Here is a 23,995-nt window from a genome sequence, read left to right on the forward strand (position 1 = left end):
AGAAAACATCTCTGCAAATGTGTGCTTAATAGAGGTTTTGTAGTAAATTGTCAATGCAAGTATCATTCAATTGTCCCTGTGACAATTGCTGTTTCCAGGTAATATCCATGGACATTTTCTCTGCTGGCTCACCTCACCATGTAGTCTGTCTGGGGGCCTCTTTCCCTCATGCTCAGAAGCTATGTGCTCAAAGCTAACACATTTATTAGATTGAACTAAACAAATGATAATTGTGAAAACCAATATTGAAAGGAAATTATATAGTGGATCGTTTGCTCCTTGCTACTTCTCTGCTCCCTCTGCCTGGAGCGTCCTTCCCTTGCTCTCCACCAACTGCAGCAAACCCCTGCTTGTTTCCCAGAATTCACATCAGGCTTGGCTTTCTTGGAAATACTGTTCTTGCTGCTAGCCCACTCCCCTTCTACCAAGAATACATCAAGCCTCTTGTTATCCATCACAGAACTTTCTGTTCACTCATATGACAGCATTTTCCTGGGTCTTCCCTCTTCTGCTCTTGTCTCCTTTGTACAGAAGTAGATAAAGTCCTAACTTTTCCAAGGAATATTGTATCTAGGGGCACCTGGGTGGCTCAGTGATTGAGTGTCTGCCTTTGGCTCAGGTTGTGATCCCAGAGTTCCGGGATTGATTCTCACATCAGGCTCTCCATGGGGAGCCTGCCTCTGCCTATGTCTCTGCCTTTCTCTGTGTCTCTCATAAATAAATAATTTTAAAAAAAGGAATATTGTATCTAAATTCTCTACCTCTCCATTATCCATTTTAACTTCTCTTTTGTGTCCCTGATTGTTCTAGAAATCATTCTATTAGCATTTTACATCATGTTATTAGCCTTTACAGCAATCTCCACTACAATCTAGATTGGTGAGATGTTGGATTTGCTTATGTCAGAGGTCAAGAGTGAAGAAGGACAAGATGAAGTAGAAGAAATAGCTCAGAGGAAGGGAGTTTCCCTACTATTTCAGCAACAGATATTACACCTAAAAATGCTCAAGCGGATTAGTGATCTCCTACAGCATCTTATCATCAATCGTTAATGTAGGGTGAGTTCTCTGTCCCCTGGTGCAGCTACCATTGCCTCATGCTGGAGAAAAAGTCTCCCATGATTTGTTAAGACATTAGTGATCCACCTGAAAGAGATTTCATCTTAAGACCAGGAACTTGAAGGAAAGATTTTAAAGCCAGAAAAAGAAAAATGAGTTTCAGGCATGCAGAGAAAAGAACATGAGTAGAAAACAAAGTCAAACTTCCTTGTCAACTCATTCACTCAACAAATGCTTGTTGAGGTGACTCTATGCTGATTTTTGAGTCTTCTTTTTTTCTTAGCTAATGTAATTAAAAGCACTGCTAATTTTGTTTGTTTTTTGGAAAGACTGGTCATTACTTTCAATGTTATGGTTTATTCTGGTCTCTATTTTATTTATTTCTGCTTTTTCTTTGTTATTCCCTTCCTCTACTGAATTTCAGCTAAGTTTCTTCTATTTCTAGTTCCTTGTGGCATAATGTTGTTTAAACTTTTTTTCTTAATACAAGAGTTTATAGCATACATTTCATTCCAACATCTGCTTTTGCTGCATCCTGTAGCTTTTGAATATTGTGTTTTCCTTTTCTTTTGTTCTGAGACATATTTTGATTTGCCATTTGATTTCTTAATTGGCCGATTGCTTGTGCAGTAGAGTGTGTTAATATTCGCATGTTAAATATTTAATACTTACATGGTAGATTGTGCAGCTTTGTTTTATTGTTGATCTTCATTTTGTATCATTGTGGTTGGAAAATGTACTTGGTATGATTTCAGTCTTCTTAAGCTTGTAACATTTGTTATGTCTCTTTTTATGTGATTTAACCAGGGGATTCTTCTGTGTGTACTTGAAGAAAACATGTATTCTATTTTTCTTAGATGGAATATGATATATATCTTTAGAATCATGCAGTCTTTTTTTTTTTTTTTTTTTTTTTTTGAGAGAGAGAGAGAGTAAGCATGCGAGCAGAGGGAGAGGGAGAGAGGGAAAGAATCTCCAGAAAATTCCTCACTGAGCAGAGTCTGACACAGGGCTGGATCCCATGACCCTGAGATCATGACCTGAGCCAAAACCAAGAGTCAGTGGCTGAACTAAATGAGCTATACAGGCTCCCCTAGAACCATGCATCCCAAAGTATGCTTCAAGTAAAAAATGCACCTGTTGAAAAAAAAACACCAAACTTTAACTGAGCATACTCAGTTAAAAATAAAGTGTATCAGTGTGGATGTGGGTGGGAGGATGGGTAATAGGTGAAGCGAATTGAGTATACTGATCATGATGGACACTGAGTAATGATATAGAATATAGTGTAGAATTGTTGAATCACTATATTGTACACCTGAAACTAATATAATACTGTATGTTAACTATACTGAAATTAAAATAATTTTTCTAAAAGACCGTAAATATACTGTTCTTCATTACATCTCTTTACTTCTCTAAAAGGCATAATATTGTATAAAGCAATAATTACAACATTTTATTACGCTTATAACAAATATAAATGTATATAGATGATCACAGTGGCACAAAAGAGGAAGGAATGAAGTTATAATGAAACAATGTTTCTAAATTTTACTGAAATTGAGTAAATGTTATTCTGAAATAAACTGTGATACTTTTTTTAATATTTTATTTATTTATTTGTTTATTTATGATAGTCACACACAGAGAGAGAGAGAAAGAGAGAGAGGCAGAGACATAGGCAGAGGGAGAAGCAGGCTCCATGCACCGGGAGCCCGACGTGGGATTTGATCCCGGGTCTCCAGGATCGTGCCCTGGGCCAAAGGCAGGCGCCAAACTGCTGCGCCACCCAGGGATCCCTAAACTGTGATACTTTAATGCATATTATAATCCGTGGGGTAACCACTAAGAAAATAACTAAAAATTATGTTTAAAAAATCAAGAAATGATTTGAAATAGTAGGCTAAAAATACTTACATTAAAAAGGCAATAAATGCAAAAGTGGAACAAAAAGATATGAAACACAGAGAGAGAAAAAAACACCAAAGCAGTGCTCAGAAATCCACCCATATCAATAATTTATATTAAATGTAAATGGACAAGATGCTCCATTCAAAAAATAGAGACTAACAAATTGGGTAAAAGAGCAGGACTGAACTATGTGTTGTCTGCAGGAGACACATTTATGTTCATTCACAAAAAGACATTCAAAATAAAAGGATAGGGGGGAAAAAGACATACCAATTGGATGGCTATATTAATAACAGACAAAATATTAATAGACAAAGAAGGAGTTTCATGGTGATAAAAACATCAATTCATCAGGAAGATATAATAATTATTGATGTATATGCACCTAACAATAGTGTACTAGTTTTCATTTAGTTCACATAAATGAACAAAAGAAAAATACCCAGTTTTCCCATATCTGGACACACGTATATAGGAAAAAATTTAAAATCACATAAATGACTCCCAAAGAGAAGGCTTTAAGAATAGATGACTTATTCTGAATTTGCAGGTTCAGTGGTTTCTAAGTAATGAACTTAGAGTAAACAAGAAAACAATGATTTCTATCATGTGGCAGCCAGAGTGGTATTCAGAATTTAATTTATGTTTCAAGAGAATTTTTTTCCTCCAAGCATCTAATGTTTGTTTGTCCTAAAGAAATCATCATCATCAAAAATCTAGGGGTCTGTCTGTAGTTAGCAGTTGCATGTTTGAGTAATACATGCATGCCTGTTGGTTGTGTGGATGTATGTAACCATTGATGGAGTCCATAAAGCTGGGGAAACAGAACAGTGGTGGCTAATGACAAATGCCAACTTTATATTCCTGTGCCGACATTTGGGAAGTCTTGATATTTCTATGTGTATTTGAGTCTCCTGCTTGTTTTAATTACGTTCATCTAATTCTAAGTGATGCATGATATCAAGCATGACCGGGAATGGAAATATTTCTTTGTGGAATTTTTAAAATCTTGATTGCTGCAAGGAAAAGTCCTTTAAGAAAACACAGAATCTTTCCAAACATAGAAGAGATTCCTGTAACTAAGACCATTCTCAAAATGAAATAGTATTACTGTTGGCCTATTTTCCCCACTCCTATTAGTCATGATGATCCACCCTGAAAAAGACAGAAATCAGAGAGAATGCAAGAAAAGAGTGCAGAAAACAACGGGTGGGACCACAGAAGTATTTTTCATGTCTTGGTTTGTGAGAGGAAAGAGCTGTTTATTCAAAATGCTGCTTCAGGGGACAGGAAAACAGAGAGGAGAACACCGACCTAGTGACCTCCACGAATTACTGGCGGTAGCTCGGCCTCCCAGCCTGGTCTGCAGGAAGCCAGTCATCCAGACTCCACACTTCCAGTCCTAATCAGAAGAGGTGATGGGGCAGGCCTCGAGTGAGAAAGGCATGAGAATACTATTAGCCACATTCAAAGTTCAGGGCAACTGTTTCCTCCTAGAGCATTCTGAGAGCAGCAGGCAGAAGCTCGGAGGCCAAGGGGCCAGGGCTGCTGCTTCAAGGATTGTGAAGCAGAGAATGTTGCTTTTCTCCCCAGGGAGATGGATGACAGTGGGTGGTCAGCTTTGGCTCCAAGCACTGGATTAACAGGAAATCCTTTTTTCTGGGTCACTGAGTCACTGTGTCTTGGAATCACTAGCCAGACAGGAATCTTATAGTCTCTTCAGCCCTCAGGTAAGACCACCTTGCTCAGTCTAGGACATTAGCAGGACATGATAGCCACCAAGAACTGTGCTATATCGCCCCCTGCTGACCAGCCCCATGACACACCTGGGAAAACGACTGTGACACAGCGAAGCTATCCCTATGAGAGATGTCATGTCACTATCAGTAGGACATGTGTGTCATTAGATTTATCCCACGGTTGAGACTATTTTGCCCTTATCCACTGATACTCTCTCTTAATATCCATAGTGACCTGCCCATGAGAAGCAATTACATAGCACAAGCTATTTGGGGGAACTAAGGGTATATCCTATCCAACCGTGCCTTTAGCTATTACAACAATCACAAACAAAAGATTAACAAAATCTTACAGGACTTTGAATTCCAATGTGTATCCAGTACTCAAGTCCCCTCTAAACAGTCCCTAGCAAGAGTCCATTTTAACTTGTATCCAAATACCTCCAAAGTTACAGTCTTCCTTTTGAGTCTGTTACTTCTGCTTGAAAAGTCTTAATGTTAAGCTGAAATCAATTTCCCTAAGACTTCCACTGGACATTAAGTTCTTCAATGAAGAAACCATTTCTGTCTTATAAGGGTTGTATTTCACCACATTCCTCCATTTGTCCATGGGAATAGCATGAGCAATCTAATCAAATGTTTTGTTAAAATCTAAAACTCTGTATCATTCCCTGAGCTAGAAGCCCACAAACCCTGCCACTGAACAAAGTGAATTCGATGTATTTTTTGGATTTTGTAATACATGAGTAACTTGTTCTTATGGAACAGCAGTGAGCACCACTTCCTTCTTTGAGAACTCACAAGTCATTTTTTAAATAATCCACTCTAAAATCTTACCCAGAGATGACATAAAGCTCACTGGCTATAGTCTCAGGATTTCTGAGACTCACAAATCATTCCTAACACATACTTCAACATCATCATTCTACTGAGGAGCCAAACATTTCCACCATCAGAGTCATTTCTTTGGCATAATATGGTGTAAATTATCTGGGAAGCAATCTAGAAATACACAGACAAAGTCTATTGCATACTATCCTTGTTTTCTGGCCAGGACACAAAGCCATTCACTTGAGTCTACCTTTTCAGGGCCCCAAATTGTCCCAAGGGAGGCTGACCTCTGAATAAAGGCTTATAGTTATTTAAGTGACGTTTATGACTTCATTCTTCATGAGAGGCAAAATTGGAAACAACCTAAATGCTTCACATTGAGTGTATGATTAAACAAGGAAAAACTATCAATCACTAAAAACATGATTTTGAAAATAATTTTTGACAGTATGATCCAAATTGTATATGATCACAATTTGTTTAAAAGGAAAAAATGGGGTGCCTGGGTGGTTCAGTCGGTTGAGAGTCCAACTCTTAGATTTTGGCTCAGGTCATGATCTTAGGGTTATGAAATCAAGCCCCAAGTGGGGCTCTGGACTCAGCCCCCTCCCCCATCTCTGTTCATGCCTCCCCCACCCCTGCCACTTGCTCAATCGAGTGCTCTCTCACTCTCCATCTCTCTCTCTCAAATAAATAAACAAAATCTTTTTAAAAAAACCAATTATATGCAAAAATTATGTTGCTGGTTAATAGAATAACTGTTCCTACTTCTATTTTTTCAATTTTTCAGACTTTTAAAATATTTTTAATATCAGACTTTTTATCTTCTTATTTCTGAAGGGTGCAGTATTTTAGGATTGTACACATATGGCTGTATCAAAGGGGACTGGAGTCCAATAGTATCTCTTGTTAAAACTTGTGTGAAATTTGAAAGTATTTGCTTCTGTGAAGTAGTTTGGAGAGGAATAAAAACGGAGACCTAGGTTTTGTTATAACCTTTTTTAACACTATTCTAGCTTTCAAACTGTGCATATACCACATTTATTAAAAATAAACTAAATGTTAGGTTAAAATTATTTTTAAAAATAAAACAACATGCTTTGTGGGAAAGCATTTTTAAAAGTCATGAAAGAAAGGAAGGAAAGCTCTCCAAGGCTACTGGCACTTTCATAAAGCATCAAAAGAGAAAGGGAGAATTACATTTAAAGAATAGTTTTTTGTTAGGCATTCTAGCAGAATCTTCCTAGCATGGAAATAGAAGGCCCTGTTCATACCCTCAAAGACTTTACATGTAGGTCCCCTCAGAGGAAGGTGAAAATAAGTACATAAAATAAAGTGTAAGTTTTAACATATGATAGTATCATAAATGACATTTTAAACATCTTTTTTACTTAAATTCAATTATTTAACATATAATGTTATTAGTTTGAGGTAGAGTTCAGTGATTCATCAGTCTTATACAACACCCAGTGCTCATTATATCACATGCCCTCCTTAATGTCCATCACCCAGTTACCCCATCTCCTTCCCCCTCCCCTCCAGCAACCCTGTTTGTTTCTTATGATTAAGAATCTCTTATGTTTGTCTCCCCCTCTGATTTTATCTTGTTTTATTTTTCCCTCTTTTCCCCTATGACCCTCTGTCTTGTTTCTTAAATTTCACAGATGAGTGGGATCATATGATAAATGTCTTTCCAATTGACTTATTTCGCTTAGCATAATAACCTCTAGTTCCATCTACATTGTTGCAAGTGGCAAGATTTCATTTTTTATGGCTGAGTAATATTCCATTGTGTATATATCGCATCTTTATCCATTCATCTGTCACTGGACATCTGTGCTTTTTCCATAGTTTGGCTATTGTGGACATTGCTGCTATAAGCACTGGGGTGCAGGTGCCCCTTCAGATCACTACATTTGTATCCTTTGGATAAATACCCAGTAGCACTATTGCTGGGTCATAGGGTACCTCTATTTTCAACTTTTTGAGGAACTTCCATACGGTTTTCCAAAGTGGCTGCAGCAGCTTGCATTCCCAAGAGTGCACCAAGAGTGTTAAGAAGGTTCCCCTTTCATAAAATCTTTTTTTTAAGATTTTATTTTATTTATTTATTCATGAGAGACAGAGAGAGAGAGAGGCAGAGGCAGAGACACAGGCTGAAGGAGAAGCAGGCTCCATGCAGGGATCCTGACATGGGACTCGATCCCAGGTCTCCAGGATCAGGCCCTGGGCCGAAGGCAGTATTAACCGCTGAGCCACCTGGGCATTTAACAATGTTTTAGGGTTGAAAATAAAAGGAAAGAGTATATTGGAATGAGTCAGAAACTGTTTTGGGGGAATCGTGTTGGAAGTTGAAAGATACCTATGACTTTGGCAGGAAGAGAAGTGGCACAGAGGACCCCCAGTCTGAAGGCAGAACATGAGCAGAGGCTGGAGACAAGAATGGACAGAGCCTACATGGAATGACCTTGGCTGTTTGGGTGGGAGGGCTAGGATCCCAAAGAGTCACACTGACAAGGCACCACCCATGCTGGGTCCATAAGCCTGGGGGACAGTAAATGTTTCTGAGCCAGAAAGTAATAATAATCACAGTTGTGCTTCAGAAAGATTAGTCTGGCAAATTCTACAGGGAAAATAAAGAGCAGACATCAGAGATGAAGCAAAAAAGATAGACCAAGACATAGAAAAAGCCTGAATGGCAGAGAGGCAGTGTCTTGGCTCCTCACTGGTAGGAGCATTACAACTCATGCAAATATGTTTCAAAATCACCCCAATTTCTTTCTGTCTAGTTTCTCCTTCTACATCGTTTTCCTCTCTGATCTCGGCTCATTTCCTCATCTCTTCCCCTCCTGCAGAGCCAAGGATATCCCTAACTTTCCTAAGGAAAAGGAGCCTTTCCGTCATTCTGTGCACATTTCATTTGTTCCTATTTGGAGCCCAATCTGAGACATAAGCCACCCTCAGAGAGCATAAATGAGTTCCTGGGATATTTGCAGAGGTGTTCCCTCAACCAGGAGGCAGTTGGGATGGCAGCATTTTGACCAGGCCATTGTGTGCAACCTTCAGATGTCAGTTCATTATTTCCTATAGACCTTCTTTTCCTTTTTTATTTTTATGTTTTTTGAGAGAGAGGGAGCCCACGCACACAGGAGTACATGCAAGCTGACCAGTGCGGGGGTGGAGGGGGCAGGTGGAGGAAGAGAGAGATGGGAAGCAGACTTTCTACTGAGAATGGAGCCCTATGTGCTGGGGGTGCAACCTCATGACCCTGACATCATGACCTGCACAGAAACCAAGAATTGGATGCTCAACTGACTAAGCTACCCAGGTGCCTCTTATTTTGAATAATACATTTTTCAGAATTGAAACAATGGGTTCATATAACTTCAGTGAGTGTCTCTTAAGAACTTTGAGTTTAACAGCTTAACAATAACCCACAACCCTCAGACCAACTTGACGGGATGAGCACTGGGTGTTATTCTGTATGTTGGTAAATTGAACACCAATAAAAAATTAATTTATTAAAAAAAAAAGAACTTTGAGTTTAAAGGTTACGTTAAGTGGCTCTTAGGGGAAAATAATAATAAAATCACAGGAAAGGCACTGGATCTCCATACAACTATTGTTTGATTAAGGAAATTACAGTTAGGGAGGCTTCCTTCATAAAACATAGAATTATGAAAACTTCCTTAACTTTAACAAATATAAACTGAGTGGCCTCATAGACTCCAGACATAATCTATCATCTGATCTCCCACGACTCAGTTGATGTTAGGATCCCTCACAAAATGAAGGAACATTAAATACTAACATAGAAAGTGACATAAAAAGATGCGTGCTAAGAAATGATAAAGCAAATTCTTCTTAGCTAAATAAATACAGGGAAATGTTTTCCCTCAGGTCAGTCACAAATTTTACAATGCAATTTAGCAGAAGTGAAAAGTAGCTCAGGAAAGATTCACATTTAATCTCAAAATGTCCTTCTAGCCCTAACAGTAACTGGCTTTCCAGTAACTCAGTGCTGAGCCTGGGACTATAACCCCCAAAATTCCTTCAGTACGAAGTGCCAACTGAATCCCTGTTAAATGGAACTCTTTCCACTCTGTATGCTTCCATGTGGAAGGACCTCCATCAGAGGAACACTACTGGTCTCTGGCCTCATCCATTTACAGTCTTCTTTGCAGTAAAAAGGCGCATATTTACATGCGACAGACATCAGTCCACATTTCCCAACTAAGGAGAGTTCATCTACTATAAGATTATAACCACAGAGGAATCCATCTCTTTTTTTTCTCACTCACTTCTTCCCTGGTTAAAGTACCTGACCAGTGAATTTGGAAGAAGGAACAAAGCATCCCACCCCATAACTTTCATTCCTGTCTAGAGACTTGTGTTCTATTCTACTTTCTGGTAATGGAAAATAACTTACCCTGTGTGAGAGTTCTCATTGTGGAGCTGTGCCAGTGCTCTACAAAAAAGAGCTAATTCCAGGAAAAAGTTTAGCAATCCCATTTGACTAGAGACCCAAGCCACCTTCTCCCAACAACTTCCCTCAACAACGAAGGGGGTGTTATTTTATTTTATATGTACCCACCTGACTACTGAGTCTATCTACCAATCAGAGCAGAAAGAAGTACTAATTAGGGACTCCCTAAAATCTCAATGGACAGATAGTAGAAATATTTTTATTGTATCAACATTAATTGAGAGGTGTTGAGAAGGAAAGCAGCTCTTATAAAGATATGGTCCTAAAGGTTTTCATAGTAAAAGCTCACCAAGTATATCTTTGTTTATAATGTCAATTTAGGTCAACAACTCACTGACTATTTATTGTATGCAGCATCTGCAGTGCAAATAGAAACTGTGTATAGTGAAGAAGAGAGAGTTATACAGAGATAAGCAAGACGTCCATAATCTACTGAGAGCACAGAGACACACAAATAACCTGGATACAAAACAAACCATGATAAGTGATATAATAGATGTAATAACATTATAGACAAAAAGCTGTGACATTTTTAACAAATAGTGCTGAGACAGTTGAATATCCACATGCAAAAGAATGAAGTTGGACTCCTATGTCACACCATACACAAAAATTGACTCAAAATGAATCAAACATCTAAAACTCTTCGAAGACAATGTAGATGGTAATCTTTTTCATCTTGGATAAGGCAATGACTTCCTTCTGCTTACTGTGGTAAAATAGACACAACATAAGATTTATCACTTCAGCTATTCTAAGGAAGGGGTGCAATTCAGTGGCATTTAGTACATTTATAATGTTACGCAACCATCACCACTATCTAGTTCTGGAACATTTTCATCAGGCAATAGCTTTTTTTAATTTTTTTTTTATTTATTTATGATAGTCATACAGAGAGAGAGAGAGAGGCAGAGACACAGGCAGAGGGAGAAGCAGGCTCCATGCACCGGGAGCCTGACGTGGGATTCGATCCCGGGTCTCCAGGATCGCGCCCTGGGCCAAAGGCAGGCGCCAAACCGCTGCGCCACCCAGGGATCCCCAGGCAATAGCTTTTTAAATATAACACCAAACATACAAGCGACCAAAGGAAAAAACAGATAAATTGGACTTCATCCAAATTTAAATTTTTTGTGCATCAAAGGACACTATCAAGAGAATGGAAAGACAGCCAGCCCACAGAATGTAATAAAATATTTGCAAATCATGTGTCTGATAAGGGTCTAGTATTCACAACATGTAAAGAACAATTAAAACTCAACAGTAAAATAATAACACAAATTTTTCAATGAGCAAAGGACTTAAATAGACATTCTTCCAAAGAATATATACAAATAGCCAAGAATCACATGTAAACATACTTAACATCATCAAAGAAATGCAAATCAAAATCACAATGAGATACCACATTACATCTACTAGGATAGCTATACACAAAAGAGAGACAATAACAAGTGTTGACAAGCATATGGAGATACTGGAACCTTCCTACATGCTGGTGGGGGTGTAAAATGGTGCAGCCATAATGGAAACAGTTGGACAGTTCTTCCAACAGTTAACAGAGAGTTACCATATGACCCAATAATTCTACTCCTAAATATATATGAAGATAATTGGAAACATATGTCTACAAAAAAAATTATACATGAATGTTTACCCCAGCATTATTTATAATAGCCAAAAAGTGGAAACAATCCAAATATCCATCAACCAATGAATGGATACATAAAACATAATATATCCATATAATGGAATATTATTCAGCCATAAGAGAAATGAAGCCCTGATTTAGGCTACAGTATGGATTAATCTTAAAAAAATTACACTAAATTAAATATGCCAGACACAGAACACCTCATTTTTTTTATTTCATTCATATGAAGTATCTAGAATAGACAAATAATAGAGACAGAAAGTTGTGGTTGCAAGAGGATAGATAGAGGAGGGTCGGATGGAGAGTGACCACTAATGATAACAGGATTTCTTTTGGGGGATGGTGAGAACATTTTAAAGACAAATAGTGATGATGATTGCACAATTTGACTATACTAAAAATTGCTGAATTGTGCGCTTTTAATTATTTTTTTTTTCTTAATGCCATGAGGGAACAAAAGAAGAAAAGAGAAACACAGTGGAGCAAAACACAAACAATTCCCAATGGCCCTACAGGCCAGAAGCAAAAAAAAAAGTATAAATTAAAACCAAACACATTACAGTGATTATACTGATATTCATCACTAATAAACTCTCCATGTTTGGAATTTTATTCTAATACAAACTGTTTTTCTTCTCAAAAGATCTTTGCAAATGAGTGACTCTTTCTAGGCCCATATATCAGTATACCTCAATCTATCATATGACCAACTACCATTTAGGTTATTTAAAAAATATACTCTCATAAATATAATTAACAGGGCACCCCCGGTGGCGCAGCGGTTTAGCGCCGCCTGCACCCCGGGGTCTGATCCTGGAGACCCAGGATCGAGTCCCGCGTCAGGTTCCCTGCATGGAGCCTGCTTCTCCCTCTGCCTGTGTCTCTGCCTCTCAGTCTCTCTCTCTCTCTGAATAAATAAATTTAAAAAAATACTTATTAAAAAATAAATAAATAAATATAATTAACAGAATATAAGTTGTAAACTATACAGTATCAGTCTAATTTGTTCAGACATAGTATGTATGTTGTCATGGTGACTTTAAACCTATCACACTTTAGATAATAATTTATAACCCAGAATCATATAGCTTTATGCTTTATAATGTGCCTTTACACACATCTTCTCATTAAGTTCTCACCATAATTCTGTGAGGTAGGCAAGACTGGAATCAATATTCCCATTTGACAGATAAGAAAATTCAATCTCAAGAGAATTAAAGTGTTTTGTCAAATGTCACATGGCTAAATGGCAGAGCCATGACTACAAATCAAGTCTTCTAACTCCTAGGCTGGTGCTTCTGGCAAGGCTCCCACCTCCAACTAGACTCACACAGCGTAGCTGACCACACGACAGATGACAGGACTACTCCTTCAGTCTGTCTGAGATCAAATTTCCTTACAACATCCCATACACAATCCAACCTGGAGTCAAAAGGCCTTAGCGTGGTCTAAGCCACAGGAAGAGAACTCAGAAATTAGTGGAGAGTAGGAGCTGCTTTTGATACTGGGAAATTGGGAAATGACACTCTGGGCATCCCTGTCTCGTAACCACAAAAATGCCATGACAATAAAATATCTTCCAAAAAAAGAGGCAAAAAAACAGAAAGAAAAGAAAGAAAATTCTATTAGCACAGTGACAATGCATCAGGAGGAAGAGTGAAAAATTCAACCAGTTTATCTAATTAAATTATTCAGATGAATTCCACAAATATCTTGAAATTTCTGGAAACCTTTTTAAATCTCTAAAGTAGAGTGAATTTTTGTTTTCCCTTTGGATATTTTAACTTCATGTAAAATAAGTCAATACAAAAAGGCAATTTTTTTCAAATGAATTCTATGAGATGTGTATATAATCAAAAATGTTTACTGCATAGAAGAGCTTGGTCAAATGCTTCATTTTCTGCTGTTCTTTTAGAGGAAAACAGACAAAGATGATTTTTGCTGGCTTGGAGACACTAGAGCTCTGGTCACAGATACAGCTACAAAATTTTCCACTGCACTTAAACAGACTGAGCCCAGAAGCTAGGTAGCATGTTATCCATAAGAGTGGAAGAAAGTAAGTAACGGATGAACTTTTGAAACGCTTACTAGGTTTATTAGAGATTATCAAGGATTAGACCACAGTTTATACAAGCCCGCTGATTCTCAAAGGGTCAAGAAACAGGAAACCAAAAATTAGTAAAAAAAAAAAAAAAAAGAGGCAGTGTAAGAAACCTTAACACAGATGTGTGAATAGTTGATGGGAAAGCAGTTCAACCTTAAACAACGTGGAATAAAGTGGGGAAAATGAATATTGACTACTCAAATATTACACATGTTCTACTGCATGACTTCATACAACAGATAATTCCCAAAAGGTTTTTTGAAAATTAAATAAAAATTTAAAAGTATTACAAAGTTATGAAAACAATGACACAAAATTATATATAAGGCCTGGCCTAAATTTTTAAATTACATATGTATACTTAAAAAAGGTTAATGGGAGCATACCCAAAATTGGGTAGTGCTTATTTCTGGAAATTGGGATTGGTGGTGGTATTTATTCTTTTCTTGTTATTTTCAGAATTTTTTATGTCTTACATAGGTACATGCTATTATAATACATATGTGCAATCAATACTCTAGAAAGAAAAAAAATACTGTAGAAAGAAAATAGCATTGTGGTTCTTCCTACTTCATTGAACCCCACAATCAACACATTTATAAAGATAACAATCTTTTGTGTATGACATAACAAACTTTCTAGTACTTATGGGTAGTAAGTTTAGACTTTGGGGATCCTGGGTGGCGCAGCAGTTTGACACCTGCCTTTGGCCCAGGGCGCGATCCTGGAGACCCGGGATCGAATCCCACGTCGGGCTCCCGGTGCATGGAGCCTGCTTCTCCCTCTGCCTGTGTCTCTGTCTCTCTCTCTCTCTCTCTGTGTGTGACTATCATAAATAAATAAAAATTTATATAAAAAAAAAAAAGTTTAGACTCTGACTTCATATCCAGATACTTTTACTTAAAGCAGATAAATGGTCTACAATGGAGATGCAATGAGTGCTAGGTTTGTAATACTTTTTTTTATAGTTACCAAGGATTAAGGAAGAGGGTCACCTAAATGTCTCACCTAAATGTTACACATTTTATCAAGTAAATATTAGATGTAAGATGCACTTATAGAGTACATATATTCATATGTATATTCCATATATTACTCAAATAAAAATGCAACATTAGGAAGATTTAAATAACAATCATTATTTAAAACTAACAAAATGACCAAAATTTCATCAATAATCCTCCTAAACTCCTGAAATAATTTTACTTACAGGAATCATTCCCTTTACAATTGAAGGATCCCTTCAATTCCAACTGAGGTCAGCTTACTATGTGTTCAGTGATATGCATCTTCTTTGTTCAAGATAGAGAACCACAGGGGACAAATTCATTTAGCTGTATTTGCAGTGTCCACCTGTCAAGACACAGCAAAAGATCACCCAACCAAATTAGATCAGGAAGGAAGCAGCATAGACTTTCAAAGATGTTTGAAAGGTCTCTAAATTTTAAATCAGAGGTGAGGGGCAGCTCGGGTGGCTCAGTGGTTTGGCACCTGCCTTTGGCCCAAGGCCTGATCCTGGAGACCCAGGATCGAGTCCCACATCAGGCTCCCCGCATGGAGCCTGCTTCTCCCTCTGCCTGTCTCTGCCTCTCTCTCTCTGTGTCTCTATGAATAAATAAATAAAATCTTTAAAATTAGAAAAATAAATAAATAAATCAGAGGTGAATGATGGGATGCAGAAAGCCTGTCTAACACTATCCTGTGATAGCACAAATTTTCCAAACAGAGACATCATGAACTAGAATTAGGTATTTTGATTAGAATACCTAATCAAGTAGGTATTTGATCTAGAACTACCTAGAATTAGGTAGTTTGATTTCTGTCACAGAGAATGAACGAACAGACCTGGTCTAAAAGCAGTGTGTCTGCTGCTCTGTATCCCCCCAAAGAGAAGGCAGTCCCATTCACTAATGAACAGCTGGCTCACTGAAGGCCAGGAGTTGGGTTCCTTGATGCACCTGTAGGTGACTTCAGACCTACCCATGAGCAGCAGGTTACAGGGCTACCCTTTGCTCTGGGAGAAAGGCACAGAAGTTTTTCTCCTGATTTATATTAGGTTATGCTCTCAAAACAAGACAGAAGGCAGCTGCTTGGGAGAAAGCCCTATCCGAAGAGCATCCCTGATGCACAGTGTTGGTGTTGGCACTGCAAGGAATAAAACATGAATCCAGCGCAGTTATCATAACAAGCAGAGAATCAGGGACTGGAAACCACGCCAAGAGAAAGGCAAATCCTTTGATATCTGTCCACCCTTCCCCTAGCTGTCGCAAAATCTCATAAAAGTAATTCATCTTGGGTTGTGCAGCCTTCTTGAGAGTGTTTCTGGTCCCTATGAAAGATGACACTTGGGGATTTTGAAGCCTTTCAGAAGTGACTTCTTTTCTCACATTTTTAGATTTCTGCTCTCCTCAGCTCCATGGCATTACCTGCCTGGGTCTCAATGCTCGGCCTACTCCTTTGGGTTCCTCTAAAATAAATATGACTTGTCCTCATTCTGTCCTTCTCCTTCCTCCTGGGATATGGCTGGCTGCCATAAAGTCAAGGGTTGAGATCAAAGGGAGGCTGCTCCTACGCAAGAGAAAACATAGATTGTCAGCTGTACTCTCTCCTGATTTACCAGACCATGTGATTCAGAAGAAGGGGGCAGCGAGGATTTAGGGATATTTCCCACCTCTTAATGGTCTGAGTAAATGAAGCTGGCTGCCAACAGAGGGAAGGAAACTATTTTCTATTGAGATTTATAACCTGAGTCTAGCACAGCTTTCTGGAAAATTACTAAAACACTGGGTGTGAATCTCCCCCTCAGAGATTTCTGTATTTCCTTTTTGATAAGTTTTAAAAAATTAGAAATGCAAGCCTATAAAATAACCCTCGTTACACCTTTGTAGCAAAACAAGAAGCAATAAAGTCACTCCAAAATAGTCTTTCCCAAAGCTACTGAGATTCCCAAACTCGTGTTTAACTACTAGAAAAAATTTCCTTGTTTGTAAAAGTCACTTTCTGTAAAAGGACCTCACCCAGAGATCTCTTCTAAATCACATGTGCCTTAATTTGAGGAGCTGGGGAGACCACGCCCATTTTACCGAAAGAATAGTGTCCCTTGTCCTATGTCTAAGGCAAAGCATTTATTTCCCTCCTGCCCTCTTCGTTTCAAGAATCTTGAAGGAGGGAGACAGAAAATCAGGGACAAAGGGAAGAAGGGAGAGAGATAGATTGTAGACAAATCAACATACAAAAAAAAAAAAAAAAAAGAACAAAGATGATCCAGGTCTACTCAAAATTGATCCAAATTTAAGAAGCCATATATGCCCACTGCAGAGAGACCCTGTTAAAACAAAGTACACATTTGAAGGCATGAAACAAAACCAACTCAGCTTCCAGTTCAATCTCTATAAACTACCTTCCTGTCTCTTACTGACTGACTTTATAGTCAATTGCCAAGTGTTTTTTTCAAGAAAAGCTGTGGGGAATCTTCATTGAAAAATAAGGAAGAAATAAGGAAAATAAGGAAGTACTGCTTCAAACAGGTCACTTGTCTCAGGTAAATAACGTAAGGATATCTGAGTCTTTTCAATTGTTTAGCAGACAGCTGCCATACTCAGCATATCAGGGATATTGGTAATGCTGCTGTTGCTCTGACACATGTGTGAAAGGACAGCTTATTCTCAGCTAAGTATCTCAAGCTATTCCTATCTTGAATAAACATATACAATTGGAATTGAAAATACAGCTTTATGCTAACAGACCAAACAACTATTGGCAACATTGATCCCTATATTCTTTAAAGCTTGAGTATATCAGTCAAAATTTTATATTCACTTCCAATTACGCATAAATATGTTGCTCTGTTCTATGCTCTGGTAACTTTTCCTCTTTACATAGGAATGGCTTTTGTCCAGGGGTGCCTGAGTGGCTCAGTCAGTTAAACATCTGCCTTCGGCTCAGGCTGTGATTCCAGAGTCTTGGGATCAAGCCCCATGCTGGGCTCCTTGCTCAGTGGGGAATCTGCTTCTCTCTCTCCCTCTCCCCTGGCTTGTGTTCTCTCTCTCTCTCTCTCTCTCTCTCTCTCTCCATCTCTCTCTAAAATAAACAAATAAAATCTTAAAAAAAAAAAAAAGGAATGGCTTTTGTCTAGAAAACAGGCTTATTCCACAGAACCAAATTTCTTATTTTCAGGCAAGGTTCTTCTTAAGCCACTCACGGGCTTTGTTTTTTTAAGATTTGATTTATTGAGAGAGAGAGAGAATGCACACGAGCAGAGGGGAGGGGAGAATCTTAAGCAGACTCCATGCTGAGCGCAGAGCCTGATGCAGGGCTTGATCCCACAACCCGGGGATCTTGACCTGAGCTGAACTCAAGAGTCAGATGTTTAACTAACTGATTGAGCCACCCAGATGCCCCTATTCATGGACTTCTTATTCTTAGGGCCTACCTTAGTCTTGGTGTATACAGGAAACTAATTTCATAATGACTGGTAGCCCTTAGGGCATAATACTTAAAGAACTGTCCAAAACAAATGGTGTATTTGGTTTTTTTTTAATTTTCAGTAAAAAAAGGTTTTAAGTAAAAATGATCTGGGGGCAACTGAGTGGCTTAGTTGGTTAAGCATCTGCCTTCAGCTCAGGCCATGGTCCTGAGTACCTGGGATTGAGCCCTTATATCCTGCTTAGTGGGGAGTCCACTTCTCCTCCCTCTGCCCTTCCCCCCCCCCACCCCACTCGTGCTCTCTTTCACTCTCTCTCAAATAAATAAAATCTTTTTAAAAATGATCTGTTAACTGAAAATATATTTTGTAAATAGCTACCCTTTAACTCATCTTAAAATGTGGAGAAAAACAATATTGAAGTTAAAGAAATTTTCAAATGTAACGATGAATTTATCTCATGAATAGGAATGCTTCTCTTTATCGCGTCACTGCCACACAATGCTCACTTCAGGTTTCTTTAAAATTTTATTTTGTTGTGATAAAACACATAAAATTTGCCATTTATTCATTATTTTAAGTGTACAATTCAGTGACATTTGGTACATTCACAATGTTGGACGACTATCACCATTATCTAGTTCCAGAATATTCTCATCACCTCAAAAGGAAAGCCCATTCTCATTAAACAGTCACTCACCATCTCCTCCCACCCCTCAGGCCCTGGCAAACACTAATATGCTTTCTGTCTCTGTGTACTTGCTTATTCTGGACATTTCATCTAAATTTCATTCATTTTTATGCCTTCTGTGTCTGGCAGAAAAGCAAAATGTTCATATTTCAATCTTGACAGTGAGCATCAATATCATTTGTGCCTTCACATTGAAATTCTAGATTTGACTTTCTCTATGAATTAGTCTTTCCCTGATTCCTGATATTTAATCCAGAACCTAAAATTTTTGAAAAGTTTCCAATTCATACCAGAGCCAAGAACAATCTTGCTCAAGGTTTCAGAGCACTAATATTACACTTAGACCTCGGCTTATATCTATTAGAATGCTTTTCAGCTGAAAGTTACAGAAAACCCAACTATTAGTACATTAAACAATAAGGGGCTTATTATCCCATATAAAAAAAAAAACTAAAGGGAAGGTAGTTTCAGGACTGTTCAGCACCTCAGTGAATGAGTTTCCTCTAACTTCCTGCTCTGTCATCCTCAGCTTGTTGGGATGTCCCACCCAACCTTCTTCTCCCACCAATAGTGACCAGATGGCCACAGCAGCTGCCAAGGTCTCCTCTTCACAGAGCTTGTCCAGAAGCAGAAAAGGACAGTGATTCCTCTAGTCTCAATTTCTATTAGGGTGGAAGAACTTCCTCAAAATCTTCCCAGCAGATTCCCTCTCATGTCCCATTGACCAGTTATGTCACAAGACCATATTTATACCTGTGGTGGGCAAGAGCAGTGGACTCGCCACGTCAACACTCACTCCTGGAACAAGAAAGGACCCATGAAGCAAATGGCCACCAGAAACCTCAATATAATGGGATTCAGTTAGTGAGGAAGGCTAGGGAAATAATAAACTAACAGGCTACCTACATTGTCTGCTTTGGCATTTGTGTTGGTTTTAAAAATTACTTTTCTAATCTCATAATCTGAATGGTTCCCTGAGGTTATATCATCTATGACTTCAGATCTGAGCAACCCCATTAAAAAGGGTTGTTAAGGGATCCCTGGGTGGCGCAGCGGTTTGGCGCCTGCCTTTGGCCCAGGGCACGATCCTGGAGACCCGGGATCGAGTCCCACATCAGGCTCCCGGTGCATGGGGCCTGCTTCTCCCTCTGCCATGTCTCTGCCTCTCTCTCTCTCTCTGTGACTATCATAAATAAATAAAATAAATGTTTAAAAAAAAAAAGGGGTTGTTAAGAATGAACTCTTAAAACTCACATTTTACTTAGCCTGATAGCTGGTTAACAGAAAATAATAGACATTTTGCTATATTGACTTGGCAGAAACAAGACTAGAGTTGCTATGTGATAGCACTATATGGTGAAAAGGCAGTATTTTGAAAAGTCTGCTTTCCATGGAACATGTTCCCTGGATTATTTACTCACTATTCAGAGGTTACTCTGACAGGTTGTATTCAACTGATCAACAATTGAATCAATACTTCTCACTGCCCAGTTCACTACTTTTGTCAGGAACTAGAGCAAACCCGCCAGTTAGTGTCATGTACATAGAGTCCTAATTGAACCAATAAATCTAGAGGCCCATCAGCTACAGTGATAGCTACGAGGGAGAAGAGCATAGATCACTCAAAACTCAAAGGAAAAAACAAAGCACGACACAGAATGGGAGTTGTCCTTTTCCTCCTCATCCTGTGGGGAAAGGAAAGCCTTAGGAAATTTGAGGAACTCTTCACCCAGAGAATAATGAGGCATAAATCCTGCCAATAGATAGTGAGAAGCCTGGCTCAGGAAGTAATGCCATTAACCAAGGGACCCTCCAGGGATGGGGACAGTGATTAATGGGCTAAACTTGACACCGTGACTTGGAAAGGGTTTGCACCATTGGTTTCCACTCTTAGGGAGAATGATTTAAAGGAATTGGAAACAATTTTGGTGGTCATTGTCACCATCTTGCCAGTTTTCTTTGCACAGCGGCTAGCTTGGGGAGAAAGAATAGAGTTGTTTATAACCTCTTCTCTCCAGGCTTGAGAACCTGAGACTGTTAATCTGTGTAGGTGGTGTGTATGCTGGCTTCTCTCTAAAACTGGAGGCTGGGTTGGTAATGTTACAATTTATGGAGTGCTTATCAACATACTTCAGCCAGCTTGCAGATGGCTCCAGGCAAAGAACTTCACTCTTATCGGAGACAATACTCTTCGGCTGTCCTGTGTTGGTCTTGAATATTAACATGGGCAGAGCACTGTTGTCACACACTTGCACTGAGAACAGCAAAAAATCTTGCTGCCTGCCTTGTGGACGCTGAGCTTCCGTCACCTCTTTAGAAGCCTGTCATGTCTCTTTATCACTAAGCTTTACATCTCACATATTTCCCAGAACACAGGAGAATTAAACAGGAAGACCAGTAACTCTTCAGGACTCCCAGAGCCTTCAGTAAGGAATGTGGGAGTTTTTTCCCTCAGTCTAAAATAGAGAAGCACAAAAAGGGCAGGAATCCACTGGTTATTGAGTAACTGATTAGAGTACAGATAGGTAAGTCATTCAGCTGCGAGAAGAAGAAGCCAGAGGGAAAGCTGTCAACTGCTCCAGTGACACTGTCAATGGACACATTTTTTGCATTTTTGTGACTTTTTAAAAATAATCATCACAGACATCCACTGTGTCCCAATGATTTCTTTAAATAGTTATCAAGGGGCACCTGGGTGACTCAGTAGTTGACCATCTGCCTTCAGCTCAGGTCATGATCCCAGGGTCCTGGGATTGAGTCCTACATCAGGCTCCCCTCGAGGAGTCTGCTTCTCCCTCTGCATATGTCTCTGCCTCTCTCTCTGTGTCTCTTATGAATAGATGATAGATAGATAGATAGATAGATAGATAGATAGATAGATAGATACAAACAAACAAACAAACAACAGGCCCAAAATGCAGTCACTTGTGCTAAGCCCCATGTCAGCAAACCAAGACTTAAGACTTAACCTCACTGCCCTTTCAGCTTCTCCCAGAGGTGGGACTTTAAACCAGTCTGGAATTTTCTGATCAACACAATAGTGAGATAGTCTATATGATAGACCTCAGCCCTCTCCCCAAAGGAAAGTGACCCTGCCTAAAAAAATTCTTTCTTTTGTTTATGACTTCCTTGTCCCTGTCCCCTTCTGCCTATAAAAGCCTTCTATTTTGTACAACTTCTGATAGCTCCTTTCTACTTGCTAGATGAAAAGCTGTCCTGTTCATAAATCTTTGAATAAAGCCAATTAGATCTTCAAATTTACTCAGCTGAACTTTTTAGCAGATTAAAGACAAAGTGTTCATTTTTACATGTATTTTCTTAAAAATATTAATTCATTGCTATATTATGACATGATTAATATACTAATTGCTATTAAAATCACTACATCATATCTTTGAGACTAATATAACACTGTATGTTAACTAGAATTAAAATAAAAACTTTTTAAAAATATTTCTTTCTCACTGCTACCCATCACCAACCCCCCCATTAGAAACAAACCAAAGTCAAATATTTCTACATGTTGATGATAGTGATGAAATCATTCCACTATTAGAATTATTCCCAGCTTCCTGCTTGTAAACGTCTTTACATTAATGAGAAACTTGTAAGTGCTAGGTAAAAACAACATAACAATAGCTGAACCAGAGAAAGAAGTTATTAGGAAAACCACAAAAAGTTCATTGGTTTTAAGCATTTGTGTAAATATGCAGTATAGGCGGGTTAAGCCTTAGGAATCTACAAGTCAGACATTCAGTCCTGACTCTGTCACCTCTAGATGTGTAAACTTTGCCAAGTCACTAAGCCTCTCTAAGTGTTAATTTCCTCACCTACAAAATGGAAATAAAAAGCAAATAGTTCTCCCTACGGCGTACTGGGAAGACTATGTGCAATAATGCACGTAGAGCCCCTAATCATCTGAGCACATGAACGCTCAAGAAATCTGAGTTATTATTCTATTGGTCCACAAAAAGCTAAGATTCTGAATGGAATATCCTTCTGATAGATGACTTTTCCTTACTAACCTTATACTATGGTAAACTGAGTTATAAAATCAAAATTTAAGAAGTCTAGAAAGAGATTTTTGAATCTTGCTTAAGACCCAGTCTATGTTTTCCTCCTAGAAATTCCCTTTCAACCAACTAAAGTAGTTGCCAGCACAAAACAGTACTTTCTTTGTATGCAATGCACCATTTGTCGTATCCATTTAATCTAAGAATCAGTCTAATTTATAACATGGACGGGTCAAATATCTGAAGATGAATCCATAGAGGCATCTAATTTATCATAAAGAAATAGAGACATCACTTACTATGATGAATGGCTGCATAAATGCTACAGAAATCAAATAACACTGAAATAATATGACATTAAAATCTATTTGTGTTGAAATCACCATAGGAATATACATGGAATATGTGTTGCAAAAGAAAAGTGAGAGAGGATACTGTACTCGCCATCCAAAAGAATAACCACAGTATGCATCCATTCTACACCTAACGTGTGGATATTTGGGTTAGGACATAGCTTTGACAACAGTAATAAAGAGGTCCAAAACGACTGTGGCTTTAAAAAGCTAGCTTTTTAAAGGACTTTTTAGCTTTTTAAAGCTTTTTAGGACTGCCTGGGTGGCTCAGTAAGCTAAGCATCCGACTCTTATTTTGGCTCAGGTCATGATCTCAAGATCTTAAGATCAAACCCTGAGTCAAGATCTGCACTCAGCACTGGAATCAGCTTGGGATTCTTTCCCTTTTCCTGTACCCCTTCCTTGCCCACCTCCACCCCAACTCGTGCATGCATTCTCCTCAAAATAATAATAACAATAATAAAAAGCTAGTAGGTTATTTCTCTCACACAGTGAGAGAAGGTCATCCAGGGCCAGAATCATCAAGGGTCCAACTTATTTCTTGTGCTCTGAGTCCTCAAAATGGTTTCCATCTCATGGTTCAAGTTGGTTGCTTTATCATGTCTACATTTTAGCTTACAGAAAAGAGGGCAAGAAAAGTCCATGCCCTTCCCTTTCAGGGAAAACCCAAGAGGTACAAAGGGGGATGTTGCACACCTGACTTCTATTTGTAAACCACCAGCCTGTATTGGT

The sequence above is a fragment of the Vulpes vulpes genome, chromosome 2 (genome assembly GCF_048418805.1).
Source record: "Vulpes vulpes isolate BD-2025 chromosome 2, VulVul3, whole genome shotgun sequence".
Taxonomy (NCBI): Eukaryota; Metazoa; Chordata; class Mammalia; order Carnivora; family Canidae; genus Vulpes; species Vulpes vulpes.